The sequence below is a fragment of the Lagopus leucura genome, unplaced genomic scaffold (genome assembly GCF_019238085.1).
Source record: "Lagopus leucura isolate 7727_CA_CO unplaced genomic scaffold, USGS_WTPT01 Super-Scaffold_100019, whole genome shotgun sequence".
Classification (NCBI taxonomy): Eukaryota; Metazoa; Chordata; class Aves; order Galliformes; family Phasianidae; genus Lagopus; species Lagopus leucura.
Genome location: NW_024962273.1, coordinates 1,784,219 through 1,802,356, shown reverse-complemented (window position 1 = coordinate 1,802,356; position 18,138 = coordinate 1,784,219). Strand labels below are relative to the sequence as shown.

At 46.0% G+C, this 18,138-nt stretch overlaps 1 protein-coding gene across 2 annotated transcripts in view; it reads left to right on the top strand.

Moving 5' to 3' along the window:
- The first annotated feature begins 2,005 nt into the window (after positions 1-2,005).
- Positions 2,006-18,138, top strand: part of LYPD6 (LY6/PLAUR domain containing 6) — a 23,967-nt gene continuing 7,834 nt past the window's right edge. Inside the window, exons 1-2 of one of the 2 annotated variants that reach the window (XM_042877585.1) lie at positions 2,006-2,484; positions 3,020-3,176. The gene's annotated coding sequence lies outside the window, so the exon portion shown is untranslated. Of the gene's footprint in view, positions 2,485-3,019; positions 3,177-6,604; positions 6,757-18,138 lie in introns of those variants that run through there. The other variant, XM_042877584.1, reaches the window with a different exon arrangement.

Here is an 18,138-nt window from a genome sequence, read left to right as displayed (position 1 = left end):
CACTGCCCATGTCCCTCAGTGCCACTTCCCCACGGCTCTGGGATACCCCCAAGAACAGTGATTTCCCCCACTCCCTGGGCAGCTGTGCCACTGCCTGACTGCTTTCTGGAGAAGAAATGCTTCCTAAAACCAATCTGACCCTCCCATGGAGTAGGAGAAGAGTCCTGGCTTAGTTCCTTTCCAACATTTAAGGGAAAGTGAGGGACCTGATGCAGCAGTGCTAAGATGCATGCTGCTGTACATGTGAGCTCTTTGCAGCCTGAAAAACAGCTTTCGTGTTCACCATCTGTGAGCAGGACACTCAGAAACCATCACAAGCGAGCAATGAATAAACTGCATTGAAAGGCTGTACTGATGGCCCTGTTAAGCAGCACTGTGTTCTCATGTCTGGAAATGAGAACGTGTCTGAAGATCTATGAAAATGGAGATCTATTTTTACATAGTGCACAAAGACAGCGTCACAGCATCTGTGGCCCTGAAAAAAAAACACCCAAACCATTTCTGAAGGAACGGTTCACAATTCATACACCCTGCAGACAGACACAGGATCTGTGACCAACAGAACCAATGTTGCTGACCACTTCTGTCTGTGATTGTTAACTCATTCATATAGGCTTCCAAATTAAGGAATTAATAAGAACTACTAATAGCCAGCCTTTGATTCTTTCGGATTAACCAGAACTCGGTGTGACAAAGTGCAGCATCCACTTGGAGGCTGTGGTTAATGGCTGCTGGTAGCCTTTCCATGCCCGTATCAGTGCTGTGGGATGGCACTGGATGCTTTGCCTCCATGGCGGAACCTCAAAATGAGTTCCCAGCCTTTTCGGCTCAACACCGATCACTTCTTTAATCCTCGAAGTTATATGTTACTCTTAAAATGCTTTACAATTTATTTTGTAACTTGTGTGGTTTTACTTTAAACGTGACTTTATAAACAAAATTTCTGGGCTACTTGAAATTCCCATCTTATACCTGGATGTACTGTTGAGTATGGGCACCTTCTGCTGATGGATGAGTGAATTGCAGTAAATAGATTCATTTAAAACTCAGGGATTTTGCCCTCTCCCTGGAGAAGGGTGAAGCTCTGATCCCCTCTGTGCCAGTTACAGCTTTGTAGCCCCGCACTGTTGTGGCTCTTTCCGGCTTTTCCCTTTCACTGCTGTGCCATAGCATTGCTGCTCCTTCTGTCCTCTGTGCACTGACCCTATTGGGGTGGTCACTAACACTGCGTGCTCTGGCCAGTTGAGTCTGTTCTTATTAACAACATTTGGAAATAGATACAAAAATAGTTATTAAGTCCTACTGATCAGATTAGGCTTTTTCATTCTAAAAGACCTGAATCAAGAACCTGATCCTAGGGTGGTTGGCCCTCTGATAGAGGCACTTAACATCTTCCCCCTTCCCAACCTTCTGTTCTCATTAGCTGAGAGATTTATCTCTGTGTGTTGGGGTGAGGCTGCCATCACAGATAGGGCCATGGTTAGCACCCAATGCCCGAGGTGCCCCAGCCGGTTCTACAGCCACTTAATGAAACATGTGGGTAATCCCCGGGTGCTCCTCCCCAGGCACTGCACTGCCCTATGTACACTATTCTTCCTGCAAAGCCACAGAATTTATAAAACCAATGTTTGTACCACAGTAACCCTAAGAGAAAGACTTGTCCTCCATTTCCAAGGTAAGCAATCAGCATCTCCTCTAAATCCATGGGTCTGACTTGGCAGCCTCACTGGTGAGTGAACAAAAATCGTGCCAACAAAGCAACGCGTGGGGAAATGGAATCCCAGAGAGGAGCGCACGCGTGGTGGTGCTCGAAACACAGAGGACAGAAACACCCGTGGCCTGGTCCATGGGCTGCTCGGGAGAGTGCACTCTGCAGGTTGTGTTCCCATGACATGCAGGGAGGAAATGGGAGCAGGAAATACCGGTGTGTGCAGGGCTGGGGATGGGGACGGGCTGCGCTGCTCCATGCCTAACTTAGTGCCGGTGCTTCGGGGGGAAGAGTCTGCTGTCTGTTTTGAATGCTTTCTGCATGACTAATTAATGTTCTGAAATAAATGGTGCTGTTAAACTCTATGCTGGTACAGGCAGCCGGCAGCCGTGGCTCCTGTCCAATACTTTATCTAATCTTTGCTTTGTCAAGGACGGGGCACTGCTTGTCATCTAAAAGCCACTTAACTGCACTACAGCGTGATGTCATGCTCCTCTACATGCGTGTCGATATTTATGCTCAGTCTGTTGGGAAACAGCCCTGAATACAGCGAGCTGTACGTAATTACATTCTTTGCATGATAACAAAACCCACTTGAAACTGGCAAGAGATGAAACCCCGCAGCGTGGCGTTCGGAATTCTGCAGGAGCAGAGCGTTCTGTAACATTATGCCGGGATAAGGCAGCCTGATTCACCGCGGGGAGGACACTCCCTCCGGAGCAAAGCATTTGCTGTCGTCCCTCCGGAGCGGCGGCACCAGCACTGGAGCTGCTGAGGTGAGTACAATGGGGCCTGCTCCCTTTGCCTACTGGGACCCCCCCACACCCCGTATAGCAACCTGTGCATGCTCAGGGTATCACCTATCTACACTGGGCTTCCAGTGGAACGTGCTTTGAATTTACACTTTGCCATACGTAGGTTTCCTTCCTAAGACAGGGAAGACTTTTGTGAGAGAGTAGAATATTAAAATAGTCATCAGTCGGGTTATATATCGTAGAGTCATAGAATGGTTGGACTGGAAGGGACCTTAAAGATCATAGAGCCATAGAATTTTTCAGTTGGAAAGGACTTTAAAGATCATAGAATGATTGGGTTGGAAGGGACCTTAAAGATCACCCATTTCCAGCCCCCTGCCACGGGCAAGGTTGCCACCCACTAAATCAGGCAATAGATGTGCATACATATACATACCATGCATATGTATATAAATGTGCCTGAACTAACTTAGCATCTCATTCATAACAAAGCATAAAAGAAACCCCAAGCTCAGCATAGGCTGAGCCCTACTGAGATCTCCGCTTCCCTCCGCAGCCAGGGTAGAGCCGGCAGCAGCACGGGACGGAGGGGGCTAAGCTCCCAACGCAGGACCAGTAGCAGAGCAAGCAGCAGGAGGATGAGGATGCTGCCAGGTGCCCACCACGCTGAGAGCACAACGGGAGCCCCCTGAACCACAGGGCATGGCGCAGAGGTACTGCTCCTGTTGTGTGTGATATCTGCTTTTCCTTATTTTGCATTAGAGTGGAACAGTGAATGTTTTGTGCCGGTTGGATGAGCAAATAGTTACAGCAATGTGCATTCCGTGCCCGGCTCGTGCTGCTCTGCACGGCTCATTTGGATTTGGCCGGGTGACAAAGGGTGGGTGTGATTCCCCAGTGTCCATGAAAATGTGGCTCTTCACAAACTGATTTCAAAGTAAAAGCAAATGCAGTAGTTGTACAGAACTCTGCAGAGGAGAAATGCGTTGTAAAACAGCTTCCGCTCAGCAATATTATTGAAAAACATCTACAAACAGACTCCTATTGCTTTGGAAAAAAATACATTTCTTAGGAAAATAAATGTTTACAATTGTAGCTGATGCATGCCCTCTTTTCTGCCAAAAAAAGCTTCAGTTGGAGGCAGTGTTGACTTTTTATTCGTGATGGTTTTGTTTTGTGGCGAGTGGAGTGGGAAGCACTAAACCACATCGCTTACCAACATAAGAGGCTCACTATGTAGCTCTGTCTTACAGCCACCTGATTTCTTTTATATCTTGAAAACTCTTCCTTATCGATAGATGTGCGTGGGCATGAAAACTGGCACAAATCATGGCACTACCTGAAGAGGTACCCACTGTGTTTAATGCAATGTGTTATTGAGCGCGTGTCTGCTGAAGGGCAGCACTTGCTGCCCTGGCGGTGCTGGGGGCTGTGGTTACTCGTTTCTGTCCGTGGGTCGGATGGCTGTCACAGACTGTGAACTTCCATGGCTGGAACAGAAGTCCAAACAATGGAGGTCTTGGTGTGAGTGGGACCCGTGGGGTTTCTGCGTTATTGCTGCAGAAATCCCCCTTTGCACAAACACGGCCATACAGGTCGCGCTGGGATGCTCTCCACTGCCAGGCAGGGAACCCAACCCCTCCAGTTTCCATTGGGTTTTTAGGCCAGAGCTGACATAATAAAAAGACTGAAAAGTTGACCTGGTTGGATTACAGAAGGATACTTGTTTGCTGCGAATCTAAAACTTTATTTATGCGTCAGTGATCCGCTCGTTTAATGATCTGGCATTCAGGTGTTTGATCTGGAGCCTGATTTCCCTGGACTCTCTGGTGTAAAAAGCAGAAGTTACAGAGTAGTTCAGAAATACATTCTTTTGTTTATTTTCTATTTATCATGAATAGGATTGGGGTTTTCCCAAGTGCAAACCCAAGTTGGCCCAGGAGTCCCACCACTGTTTGATCCCGGCTTGGTCAGTGCTTACGGCGCTGATTCAGTTGCTGTGTTTTCCTGAAGATGTTGTTGTACAAACCTGATGGCAGTAAGCTGTAATGCACCCCCAGCCCTTTCGGGCCCCACGGCAGGGGACAGGTCGATGTGTTGGAGGAGGCAGACAGCCCGTGGTTCGGCGATGCCGAGCCTGGTAAAACTCAGCGAGACCTCGTTAGTTAAAATGAGCTCATTTTCCTTGAAACCAAATGCTTATTTTAATTCTAGGGTGGCTGGGTAAAATGCTGCGTATCTTGATTGCTGATAGGCATCTTCCTTTTGTAAGAAGTCATTTACTGAGTGAGAATAGTGCAAAGTAGGTGGTATGGTAGAATTGCTGCTACTTCTTTTGGCACTACAGATAGATTTCTCCATTAGACAATCCCTTCTTGTGATATAATTAGAGAAGAATGCGTGAGCACAGATCTATTCCATATTTATTTCATCATTTTCTTTATTCTGGATACCACGGTTTCTTTGGGAGGATAAGTTAGTTTGAAAAACAAGAGTGCCCACTTGTTGGAAAGCCTTATAAAAGCTGAATATTCTTCACCTTTTTGCTGAACGTTAGAAGAGCCGCATTGAACCCGTTTTTCTGCATATGCCTATTTCTCTCCCATTGAATTCTCCCATGCTCTTTGTTGTGTGGGGTGACCTACTCACAGGACAGTGTGGCTCTGATCCCTCGGCCGCCATATGCTCCAGCAATAAGCTGTGTTTTCCATGGAGAGCTCCTCCTGGAAGTTAAATACTAAGGTGTACCTGGGATGCAGGCAGTATGCGTTGTGCATTTTGAGGTGGGGGCTCACCTCAATATGCTTTTTATATCCTGAAGACAGTTTCTCCTAGATATAAAAGGAAGAGATGGGAGGAATAGAGTAAAAGATAAGTAAAAATGTCTCTGTCTTCTTTTCCTTCTTTATGTGCTGATGTGTACCTGAATATAATCGATTATATTTAGATTCTGGGGAGTTTATTTGGCCCGTCGTTTCTTTCCTGTACAACTGCCTTTCTTTAGCAGAACTACATAAATTTCTGTCATCAAACTGTCAGCGGTTCCTTTACATCAGTCAGCCCACTGCCTTTGTGTGTCCCAACTTCCAACTCATTATCTGTTGCACAGACAAACGATGGCACATGGGTGGCTGCCTGCCTGTCAGCTGGCTCTGCATACAGCGAAGGTATTTGGCTGGCAAAACCAGAGAGTAAATGTTTTGGAGCCAGGCAGTTTACAGAATTACTTGGGTTTGCGCTGACAGATGTTTCCGTTCTAAGGGATTTGCTGTGCAAGAATTTAATGAACCAAATTATTGGGACTTAGAAATGGGTTTATAGTGCAGCGAGGATCTTGATTCTGGAAGGCTGGAGGTGATCTGACCCTGCTGTTTTGCTGGTGTTTTACATCTAGGAATGCTGAAGGCTGCATGCATGTGAGCTCACTTAAGTGGGAGCTTATTAGGTATGGCCACCGAGTGCCCAAGGACATTATAAAAATTCCTATAAACTAAACTTGCATGCCTGAGTTTGATCATTAGCCTATGATTTACTGAAGGGACTTACTCTAAGTGCCGCTGTGCCAATGTTTGATTTTCTTTCCTCCTCATTAGTCAGTAGGAAACAGTGCTTGCATAGCTGCTGGAGCCAGTGCCTTTCTGTTGGGCTGCTGCAGGGAGATGCCTGCAGAGCTCATCTCAGAGCTACGTGGCCTGCAGGGCTGCAGGGTGTGTGTTCTGTGTGCATAACGTGTGTGCAGCGATGCTCCGGGAGCTGTGAGGGGGTTTTGTGCAGCCATCTGGAAGTACACTTGGTGGAAGGAGGAAGGAAATCAACCCAAAATGAGAAGTGCTGCATATCTTGGTGCTTGCCAGTTCCAAGCTTTCCCATGCACGTCTTCACCTCCTTATGGCTTCGTGTTGGCATCGTGATTTTTGAAGCAAACAACGTAGATTCAGCTGGGTTACTCATCAGATACTACTTTTGAACAATGGCATTTGTGTTCTTTTTGAGCTAATTTGGGCAACTGTGTGGAGAGCCTGTAAATAGCCCTGATGCGACTGGAAACAATATCCATTGTCTCTAAAATAATGGCAGTTCTTTGTAGAAATTCAGCATCTTAAGATGTGGGTGTGCACATCTGCTGCTGCAGTCTCACAGCTTCCTGGGCTCCCAACAGTTGGGTTGTGAGGAACAGCAGCTCAGTTTTGGTGCCCCTGACTATCTGGAGCCTTTCTGACCGGCACTGCATGGGCTTTGTTCTGGATGCAACAAGTGGAAACTGCCTGCTCCTGCGATGGCTGAGCTGCGCTGGTGAGTGCTCAGGGTGAAACACACCATCTTTGGGTTTGTGTCGGAAGACTTCCCTGCCTCACAGCGGTGCTCACTCTGAACTGATCAGCTTTGCTGTGTTTAGGCAGGATATTGGCCCGACAGCTTTGGTTTAGGCTGGAGCTGTGCGTGGTTGCAGTGTGAGCACTGCTGGGTTTTCATGTCCAGTTTGAGCAGTATGTTATCGTGGTGTTTCATGCATGGAGATATTTCATAGAATCAGAGAATGGCTTGGGTTGGAAGGGACCTCAGGAATATCAAGCTCCAACCTTTCTGCTGCAGGCAGGGCCTCCAACATCCTGTCTAATGCTAGAGCATATTTAAAGGAATTTAAGTTATTTTTACATACTTAATTTATACCCCACCTATCCAGTGCTTTGTTTTTGTGGAGACCGATGAGAAAAAAAAATGTGAGAAGCTTTCTCAAACTTCTCTGGCCTTAATATTCAGCCAAAGAATGTTCTTTCCCTGGGGTTCCTGTGTTAATAGATTTGTATGTTAATAGAGCCTAAAGCCCACCACGCAGGGGGCTGGATTTGGTGGAAATCCCCACTGGTCTTAGAGTGCTCTTCCCAGACAAACATCTGGGGCTCAGCCGTGGAGGAGGCAGCTGGCAGGCTGCAGATAGAAGCAGAGCATATCTCTGCAGGTGCCCTCGTGCTCCCGGGTCACTGGGCCATTCCTGCAGTGAGGTGAGCGTGGTGCCGGGACACGGGGATCTGGGCTCACCCTGCGGGGCTGCTGGCCAAGTGGGAGCAGGAATTTCAGAGAAGGAGCATCCGAGGGACTCACCTGCAGGAAGCATTTTCTGGGAGGTGAGAACCCCTCTGATCCCCATGCCTGGGAGATGACCGAGTGCCCTCGTCCTCCTCCTCTTACTTCCTAAGCTGGACATACGTGAGTTTCATAGAATCCTTGGAGTTGGAAGGGACTTTTACAGGTCATCTAGTCTGACTGCCCTGCAATGAACACGGAAATCCACAGCTAGATCAGGTTGCTCAGAGCCTGATCCTGGTTTCTCATTTGGCTTTTAAGGACTGAAAAGCCTTGGAAGTTGTTTAGTAGCATTAGGCAAGCTTGCTATGCAAGCTTAGAAATTTTCAACCACAGTTGTAGCTTGTTTGTTCCAAACAACGTAGCTCTTTACCAGCTGATGTGGTGCAGAGGTGTGGGTCTTTAAAATATCCTAAAAATTCTTGCTGTCATTTTATTAATCTTACTTTTCCCCAGATCGAATGAGGTTTTATCAAGCTATCTCTGCGTACACCCCTAATTGATTTTTGGTGGTACTACTTAATTGGTCTACCTTCAGTTGAGGCAGCCAGGAGCACTGCTGAACCAACAGATCTTTACCCATTTTAAGAAGGGAGAAGTTCATACACTCTGAAACACTTGAGCTGGGAGCGATGCTGTGCTTAGCTTGGTGTTAGGCAGCTAGGACAGCCAACCTGTGTCTTTTTGGAGCTGGTGAGGGCTGCTTTTGGTGGGAAAGGGAGAGGAAACCCTGGTGAAAGGGCAAAAGCCTCCTTTCCTTGGGAAGCTGTGCTTGAGGACGTGATGAAAAGAAGGGAGAGAAGCACAAGGCAGTTTGCGTCAGGCTGTGTTTGCCTTTGTCCAGCACAAGGGCTCAGAGATGCTGGGTGAGCCTTGGGAGACTCAGTGCATTGACTGCTGGTGGTGCTTGGGGTGGAAATCCACAAGGATGTAGATTTCACATGAACAAAAAATCAAGTAACAAACTTGTTTCCCTCACCTTGACAGTCCGGTGCCATTAAAAGTTTTTGGTACATCTAACAATATACAAAAATACTTATTTTCTAGCTAGCTTTTAAATGCCTTTTAGTGGATTACTTTGGATCGCATCAACTAAAAGCTTGATCATCTGCCAGCTGCTAGAGTTGGGCCAAAGCTTTGTAAATTAATGAGCTCGAGGTGATTAGGACAGGTCTTGGTGCTTCGGACCATGCACCAAATTGCTTGCCATGCAAGGTGTGTGCCCTGTTAGGTTTTCTCTTTCAATTCTTGTGCTGTGAGGATGCTTGCTTGGCTTGGTGGCCAGAATGGCTATGAAAAGCTCTGCTGGTAATGCCAGTGAATGAAAATTATATTGAGATTCCAGGAACTAGGACCAAGGTAATAACCAGCACTTCTGACTTGGGATTGTCGTGTGTTTAGAGGGCTCATCTCAGATGTCCATCAAGAGGATGTGTTATGAGAAGAAGTTCTGAGGTCTTGCAGCAACCTTTCTGTGTTGCTATTGCAGATGGATAAATGTCTTTATGCAAAAACATTTCTCCATCTCTTGTACAGAGCTGTGGGAAGCTGCCCAGGTCTAGGAACACCAACAACACACTGACCTAGTCAGGGATTCAAGTGAGGAGCTGAACTCTTGCTGTTACCCAACAAATTCAGATGATGTCTTCAGCAGAGTTGGTATCTGTAGCATGTTCTTCCGTTTCAGCTCAATGTAGCTTGTTTGAAAGCAGGAAATGCATTTCACAAATTCTCAAACAGCTTCGGTTGCTAGGAAAAGGATGTACATTGTGTCTCTAGATACAGTCTGGTGTTTCTGGTTTGTTGTTATTTTGATGGGTTTGGCCACAGAAGCTCTGACATTTCTGACACTTGGGCCATACCTGCCAGCCGGGTGGCACACAGAATCTTCAGGAACAGAGAATTCCATCAGAATGGAAGCCACTTAGCTGATCTTGTCCTGTTTGGTCTACAGTGCTTGATAATTGCATTTGTTGGTGCCAGCCTTTGTCTAAAGACAGAGCTTTTCTCTCTGATCAGTGTCCTCACTACGTAATTGCTTTTCTGAGACCTTTACAATCCTCTTCTTTCCATGGATGTCTGAAAACGGTTTACATTTGTTGGATATCATAAGCTCTCTTGAGGGAGGATTACTTTCAAGGTGATTTGTCTTGAAATGATTGCATGTGCTTTCAGCAGCTGTCAGCAGCATCTGGCGGGGCAGGGCCACCAGTTAGAGGTCTGAGCCACCAGATCTGTCTGATCACCATCCATTTGTTGGATTTCTCTCATTATTCTCCAACACTTCAAGATGTTAAGTATCTGCTTGCTCTTTTCAAATCCTAAGCATGGTCTGTGTCTGTTCGCTCTGTGTTTTTTTGAGGCAGAGTATCTCTCAATGTGTCAATTATAATGCGTTCATCGTTCAGGATTAAGGATGTAGCCACAGTCTCCAGTAGGCTTTGGCACCTCCACGGGCCTTCAGAGAGGTCCAGGTGTCTTTGCAGGTCCAGGTCCTTGGTTGCTCCATCCCCTGGGGTTTGAGACAGCCTTACTGAGTTTGTTGAACAGAGGACATTGTGCATGGTTGTGCATGCAGCACTGCCTTGTGCTGCTTCTGCAATACCAGAAAAGTCATGTCCCATGGGCAAACCATGCAAGATGTGAGACTTGGATATATGGTGCAGCACTTTCCATATGACCTGATGTTTCTTTATCCTCTGACACTTTAATTAAATAGTGGGATTCCTTAAAGAAGGCGTCACCATCACTCTATCTTTGGCCACGTTTTGAAGCAGCAATGCTCTGCTGCTGAGCCCAGCCCAGACTGCAAAAAATAAACCTACCAAGCCTGTTCCTTCAGGGTTGACATCCCCCACGGCTGCTGCTCAGAGAGGTGCCAACGGAGTGCATTTGGGCACACCAAATACTTTTAGAGTTAAGTAGCCTTGGCCTGGGTTGGGCAGAACTGCAACACCTACTTTGCAGATTGCCTCCAAATCTGGCTAACAATTGTACTCTTTAACGTGGTTAAACTCCCTGGGTGCCCATAGTGCTGAAGTCTGGATGGCAGTGGTGTTACATCGAGGTCTGGATGATTTCTTGTAATTCAAAGCCCATAATAGCTCTCCAGTCTCCAAATGGGGCTGAGGTTACATCTCCTTGCCCCACATCATGTGCTCCCAGCGTGGAAGCGTGGTCGTTGCCTGCCCTGTTTGGAAACCGCTCTGTGTCTGCCTGTGCTGGCTTAAATATAGTCACATTATGTCATATCCCACATTGTATTTTTGTTCTGAAGCCGATGATATGATAAGATGGTGACTCTGTCTTGAGCTGGATGTATATATTTCTATCAGCCCTGAGGGCGATGTTGTAAAAATGCTCTTTTGTTTCGAGTGCAGCACAGGAAGCTCATTTTGGCTTCATTTAACATCACTGCTCAAACTGGCAGGGAGTCAGGAATGGAGTGATGTGACATCATATATCTGGCACAGCAGCATGGCTCGGAGCTTCGCAGCGGCCAAAACCCCTGATAATAAATCAAATGCTGGAATATCCATGCAGTTCCATCATAACAGAGGGTGGCTGCTTGTCATGTTTTCAATCTCTTCTGTTTGAAGAAAAAAAAAAAGGCAATTTCCTGACATTTGGGGATGAGCTGGGTCCCATGCTCTGCCTGAAGGAGAGCTCACAGCCTCAGCCCCAAGGAGGAACCCGTTTAAAGTAGAGTTTCATAGAACCATTAGGGCTGGAGAAGACCTGGAGGATCACCAAGCCTAACCCCAACCCTATGGAAACTGAGCTTAGAGCTGTAGCTGCTTAGTTTCTGTACAAAGCTGATTTTTTAAATTATTATTTAATTCTTAAGGTCTTTAGAATTCACATGGTGGGCAGGTCTGGGAGAAACAGATCCTCTGTGGAAGTCTTATGCAATTTTTGCTTTTCTCTTGGTTATATTGATGGGGCAAAACGTATGGAAGGCTTTGGAGACTCACAGGGCACAAATTACAGAGCAGGCTCCACAGCCTGCTGTCTAGCAATTTTTTTCCTGTCATTTCTATGACATCCTTATCTTCATCAATGCAATTCTTTTTCCATCAGAGTGTAAGTGGGGCAGTGGGGGCCATCCTGCTTCAGAGGAGTCAGCCCAGTGCCCGTCCTCCTTGTAAACAAAGAGCAGACACACGATCAGACACAGAAACCCGCTTTCTAATTAATTCCTGTGCCTCTCACACTGCTGTATAACTTTATGAGGCACTGGGAGGGATCCTGTTGCCCTGCTCTGGGAGCCTTGGTTACTGCACGCCTTATCCTGTGCATCTCAGCAGACCCAGATCTCTTCAATTACCTGCCCTTCTGCAGAAAGGTACATTTTCAGCAGCACTGTGTTGTGGTGGGGTTGCTGGAGGGAGGCAGCCCTGAGTGGGGTGTTTTGTAGAGCAGGGCTGATTATGGGGCTGAACTGAATGCCATCCAGTGAGCCCCAGAACAGCAAAGAATGGGGCCAGGGAAGAGTCTGCTTGTGGAAACTTCAAGCCCCACGTGTTTTTGGAGTTATGGAGGCTTTATCCTTCAAGTACCTACAAGGGGGACTGTGAGAAGGAAGGGGAGAGAATCTTCATCAGGATCCATTGTGAGAGTGCAAGGAAAAATGGTTACAAACTAAAAGAGGGGGAGATTCAGACTGGATATAAGGAAGAAGGATTTTATCATAAGGGCAGTGAGGCAAAAGGTGCCTGGAAAGGTGGAGGTGCCCCATCCCTGCAGACACCCATCCCAGCCAGGTTGGATGGGCTCCGAGCACATGGTGGAGCTGTGGGTGTCCCTGTGCACTGCAGGCAGTGGGACCAGATGGCCTTTAAGGGTCCCTTTCAACTCAAAGAAATATAGAATCAAACCTGCTAGACTTCCACTGAATAGTGCTGAGCATTTATTGAAAGTACAGAAATATGTGGAGGACATATACTGCTTGCTGTATTTCTATCTCAGGATAAGCATTATTTACTATTATTATTATTATTATTTACTATAGTTTAGCCCACGACTCTCAGCCTTACTTAACTCAATGATCCTTATGGGTCCCTTCCAACTTAGGATATTCTATGGCTATATGAAGGTAGGTAAGCGCATAGAGGGCTGTGAGTCTACTGCTGGTACTGTAGGGAGAATAATTATTGCAAAGGGGAACTATCTGTGAGCAAGTCATGGCTAACAAATTGGTTTTAATGGGAGAGAAGGAAGGAAAAAAGCAGGAATGGGGACAGGGGTGGAGAGATGACTGAAAACTGGATGAGAAAACAGAAGATGCCATCAGGCTTCTGTACCTTGTCAGATAAACTTATTATCTATTTATTATGTTGACTTGTTTTGTAACACATTCTCAATTATTCTAGTTGTCCTTCTTGCATTGGTTGTTTGAGATATTAACAGCAAGTGTATGTTTTACCTAAAAGGAAAACAGAAATTCCTTCTGCTCTGTTTCCTATTAGAACCCAGCACAGACTTGTAAGTGGTTTTACAAGCCAGTGAGTCCTGACAAACCCAGACATCGTGGAAATTAAGTCAGTGTTTCAGTGCTGGAATGTATAGCTGTTGGTGAGTATGGTGGTGATGATAGTAGATGTTGCAGAGCAATTTGCATTTGATATATAATATTCTTGGCCTTCATTCTCTATAAGCACTTTGACCTGATTTGATTTTTCAAGATGTTCCAATACCGTGTAAAAGGGAAATTAATTAGTGACACAGAAGGCAAAGTGGAATTCCCCTTATCAAACATGTTCCAATGCATCCTTAGCTCCTGTAAGATTTCTGAATTTTCAGTCCATCTTGTTAGCTTCTCCACTGGCTTTAGGGAGTAAACTTTTACCCATTGAATGATGCCTGAAGGCTGGATCAGGCCATGGTATCTCCAAGAAGGAGCAGCACAAGACCTGTGTTAGCCAATGAGCTTTCTTCATTGCTCCGAGACGTTTGTTCTGAGCTTCTGTTCTGAGTTTTATCTCAGTATGATCTGCAGATAAGGAATTTGGAGGAGTTGCTTGGCTGTCAACGGAATGATGGGAGAAGGTGCAATAGCTGGAGCCAGGCAGCAGCCCTGTGGGTATGGTCAGCTGCTTTTTGGCAAGCTGTTGGGAAACGTCATGGAACCCTGCAACTGTAAATGTGTATAATGAAGAAAGTGGAGAGAGTTTAAAACGTGAGGTCATGTGCTCTGGACTTGGGAGCCTTTCAGATGACTTTTAAAAGCCCAATTCAACAAATATGCCTTTGTTGGAAAAATTAGTCCCTCTGGTAGTATCAGTCCCATTGCCTAATGCTGATATTGGTCTTGTTCTTGGTCTTGTATGAAGTCTCAGTTCAGATGTATATATATATTTTAATGTTTTTTTTGTGTGTGTGTCAGATATTCCCATGTATTTGTTGTGGTAAGAATGCAGCAGTATTGTGACAGTAGTGATGGGATTGGCTTTGTGAGAAGCCTGCTTTCTCCTGAGGCTGGAGGAGATGTCCTTGTAGACTTGGTGTTTAGGGAGGTACGTGCTTACTGTCAGCGTTGGAAGTGGTTGTCAGGAGAGGTCCATTTTAGAAAAATTAGGAGATGAGGAGCAGTGCATCTTCACGTCAGACCAACATTTCACTGATCAGACAAGTATTCCCCCAGCAAGTTGAGGATAGGACTGAGAGTGAGGGTTGGGACTAATGAGAACCAGTAAATCATGGTTTTCCAGCAGTGAAAATGTCAGCTGTGACATAATGAAAGCTGTATATTGTGGCCTGCAGAGTGCCAGATGATTCATGTGTGAAAACTGAACGGCTGGTTGAATCGGGGGGCAACGCTTTGAGAACACCCTTTGCTTTCGTGCCTCCTGTAGGTGAGCTTTGAAGGCAGATGAATTGGAGTACAATTTTGAGGCATTCCTCAGCTCTGCTGCAGATAACATCTCTGTGTTGGCAGACACTGGAATTGCTGATGGTACTCCGTAAACACCATGTACCTTGGGAAACTCAGCTTTCTAATGCCAGGATGATGAGGCATTTGGATCTGGCAAAAAGCAAAGCTGATGAAGAGACAGACAAAGGAGCAGGGAAGCCTTCAGTGCCATGGGCTCTGTGGGAGGATTGATGGAGGAGGTCTATCTTAGCTACCAGTTATTGATACCAGGCATGTTATTTAGCACCCTAGGTAATAATTGGCATCTGGTGGGCTGATGACACTGAAGTATGTCAACTAAATGACATGGGCGCTGGCACAGCCTTCAACTAAGACCTCCAGTGGTCATCCTGACCTTTTTTTGCTTTAAGGTTGCTTTGTTCATGTGTGCATTACTTTTGTCATGAGGCACAAAGACCCCATGAATATGACTTTGTTATTTTGGTAAAGCATCAGCCAGCAAGGCATTGTAGTTTCAAAGCATTCACTTGAGAGACTTGAAGCTAACCAAGATTTGATGTAACACATAACCCACAAGCTTCAGGTTAAGCATTTACCGCTGTGCAGTGCCTTGCTTTACTCCTACTGGAAAAGGAACAAATGGAAAAGTAAATTCATCGGCTTTAGCTAACACTAATGATCATGGAAAGCTTTTCTGTAGAACTGTGCCATACAACAACAGCATTTTTGAAGAGTGTTGTATCTGATGTTGCTAACGATGAAGGACAGTGATAGGGATAAAGGGCTGCCCATGGAAGAGCACTGTGCAGCCTCATGGGTGAGCACAGAGAGCGTCCCATCTCAACCCCTATGGCTCCATTCTATAGCTTCCATCACAGCAAAGAGGACTGTTGTCTTTTAGCTCTCTCTTTTTTGGCTCACAAGGCAGAAAAACAAAGGAATTAAATTATTATTATTATTATTATTTTCCAGAGAGACAGGCACTAATTTTTAATAAAATAGTAATAATTAATTGAATTCAAATAATTGCAGACTTTTATGGAGCAAAGGAAGGTTGTTTGTTTTGGGTTCTGCTGAGTTGTGTTTTCTGGAAAAGCTATTGAAAACCATAATGAATTAATGATGATGAATGGTAGAGTTTGTTTACTCCGTGCACTGAATAAACAGCTTAAAGAACGCTAATTGGTCACCTCTAATTTGAGTTCCTTTTACATGATTTTAATGATAACTATCATTTCTAATATTTATGCAAACAAGCCATGCGTGAATATCTAGGGATTACAATGGAATAACTTCTTGAAAACCTTTATAAGAAAAGTATTTCAATTCCAGTTCCATGTTGATAGAAATTAGGAAATTGGTTTAAATTTTGCTTTTTTTTTTTTTTTTAATGTGACTAATTATGGAAATTTGTGCAAGGGAAGATTTCCTACAGCGTCTGTTATGGTCTCTGTAGAGCAAAGGGGGTTAACAGTGCTAATAACAAAACAGGGTGAGAGGAAGGTTGTATTTATTTGGGTGCACCAACTGGGCTTTGGATGCCACTTCCAGCTCGGCTCAATGGGGATGAGCTTTTTCTATCAAGAGAGAAATGAGCATGGGAAGTTTATTCTAAAGGACAATTGTATGAGTCCCAGCTCGTTGTTTACTAAACTTTATGTGGGTGCCTGCAGCACAGGGCTGGAAATAGCCCACTTCCAATTATTTCCAGTTGCCTGGAGGGCTGGCTGCACTTGTCAGCATCTCCTCCTTGCAGCCCAGTTTCAGACACGCTTTGGGAACGAGTGTTGGGTGCCCAGACTGTGTTTGTGCCAAAACCCACTTGTGGGTCAGGAGCCAAAGAGCGGTGTGAACTCTGGGTGAACTGTGTGGCCCAGAGCTCTGCTGCATGCTGGTCATTAGCTGCTGCAGAGCTACGCTGGGTTGTTTTGCAGAAAGATCCGGCACAGCGGCGCGAATGGGCAAAGCCAGCGCCTTCATTAATACCTCGCCCATTGTGAAAAGTAGAAACGGGCAGACGTTTTTTGCACTGGTTTTGGTGAAAAAGCCTTTCCGTGGGGGGAAAGCTTGAGCTGTGAGTGAGTTCATAACGGAAAGAAAAAATGTCTTCATCCCCCAACAGCGGGTTTTCAGGGCGGATCTCTCAGCCCCTCCATCCCGGCGCTGGGTGGATGCTGGGCAGCCCGCGGTTCGGTGCCTAATCTAGCATGTCAAATGTGCGAGGTGATGTACGAGGAGAACTGTCACAACGGGCTCTGAAGATCTGAGGGCGGAGGCAGGAGCAGAGCGAGGACACAATGGTGCAGATTGATGTGTGGTTTTATTAAGGCACAGTTTGCTGCACGATGGCAGACGTTGCGGCTCGCTCTTTAACGGTAACGTCTCCTGTGCTGTTAGCACTGCGCCAGTCTGCGTGTCCTCAGAGAGCAAGAGAAGTTTCTTATTGTTGGTGCAAGATTGGTGCACCCAACCCTGCTGGAGAGAGTTAAAAATAAGCATCTTTCCTTTGAAGATGCTCTTTTTTCCCAGTTAGATTTCGGGATGTCACTGAGCTGTTTTTTAATTCTGCCTGAGCATGCTCTGTTAATTGGGCAGAGCTCACTGCGTTGATCAGCAGGTCTTGGCGCTTGCTGCTTTGCTCTCTCCCCAATTACTCCGTGTAACCGTCTCCTCTCGCTGCCAGACCTGAAATCTGCCCATCCCAAACGGATGGGTTTGTCTGAGACCTATTTTCCACCAAATCCTCCCAGCCGCTCTCACGCAGGTTTCTACAACCTGAATTTTCCATGGCTGGAGCACAAACAAATTGCTCTGTGAGTCGATCCAGGACTGGCCTTGGGCAAAGCAATGGTTGCTTTGATCTGGTAAAAACACAGATTTTGTGCCTGTTGGTCCCTGCATTGTCCCACTTGTCCACGTTTAATACAAATGTAAGCTAAGAGACCAGAGGGGTGAGCTGCTCCTCCAAATACTCTTCTGTAGATGTGTTCTCCCAGTGCCTGAACTGGGAATCTGAGCTGGGAGGAGTTCTGCGTCCAGGCTGCAGGTCCGTCCTTACAGTTATCTCATGGAGCTTTGGGTTCCCCCCTTACAATTTTATGACTTGCATTTTGTGGATTTATGAGAGTCTTTGGGCTTCTTTTGTTTCTATTGTGCTTTATTAGGTGTAACCTTCAGAAAATGCCTTAATATTTTAAATTCTCTTGGGTGCTGCTGTTTCACTTCTCTCTTCATTTATTTGAGTATTTTTTGTTGACAACATGCTGGAATTTCCATTCCCCTACCCCAGTGCTCCCACTTGCTCTTTTTTTTTTTTCTTACCTGAAATGTAAACAGGAAGGACATGGCTGGTGTGATCCCAATGGCCGCTGCCATACAGAAATTCACCCCGTTTGCCTGTCTGGAGCAGATTAGGGGGCTGGGCCCTTTCTTTACCCAGTGCATGGTCCAGCCAGGCAGCAGCCCAGACGAGAGCCCTCGCACCCACCCCAGCGAATATAGCATTTATTTAGGAGAGAATTTAACAGTCTAACTCTGCCCCCCATTCTGCAGAGAGGCCCGGCTGCCAGGTCTCACTGGATGGTTGTTTTTTTTCCTTTTTGCTTCTTTATTAGCTGGAAAATCCCAGGATTTCTGTGCTCATGCATGGTTTCCTTCCCTCCGTCCGCGTGGAGCCGGGCTGTCTGGGTGCCACGCATTGAGGTCAGCCCCGTGCA